We start from the raw sequence: 270 nt of genomic DNA, 5'->3' as shown, positions 1-270 counted from the left end.
TCCTCCTCCTATCCTCATCCTCGTCCTCATCCTTGTTTTCATTCTCATCCTCATCCTCATTCTCATCCTCTTCCTCAGCTTCATCCTCATCCTATCCTCATCCTCATCCTCGTCCTCATCCTCATCCTCATCGTCAACCTCATCCTCCTCCTCTTCCTCATCCTCACCCTCATCCTATCTTCATCCTCTTTCTCATCCTCGTCCTCATCCTATCCTCATCCTCGTCCTCATCCTCATCCTCATCCTCATCTTCATCCTCATCCTATCCTC

The sequence above is a fragment of the Lupinus angustifolius genome, unplaced genomic scaffold, assembly GCF_001865875.1.
Source record: "Lupinus angustifolius cultivar Tanjil unplaced genomic scaffold, LupAngTanjil_v1.0 Scaffold_505, whole genome shotgun sequence".
In the NCBI taxonomy this organism is placed as follows: Eukaryota; Viridiplantae; Streptophyta; class Magnoliopsida; order Fabales; family Fabaceae; genus Lupinus; species Lupinus angustifolius.
Note: the sequence above shows the minus strand (reverse complement) of the source record.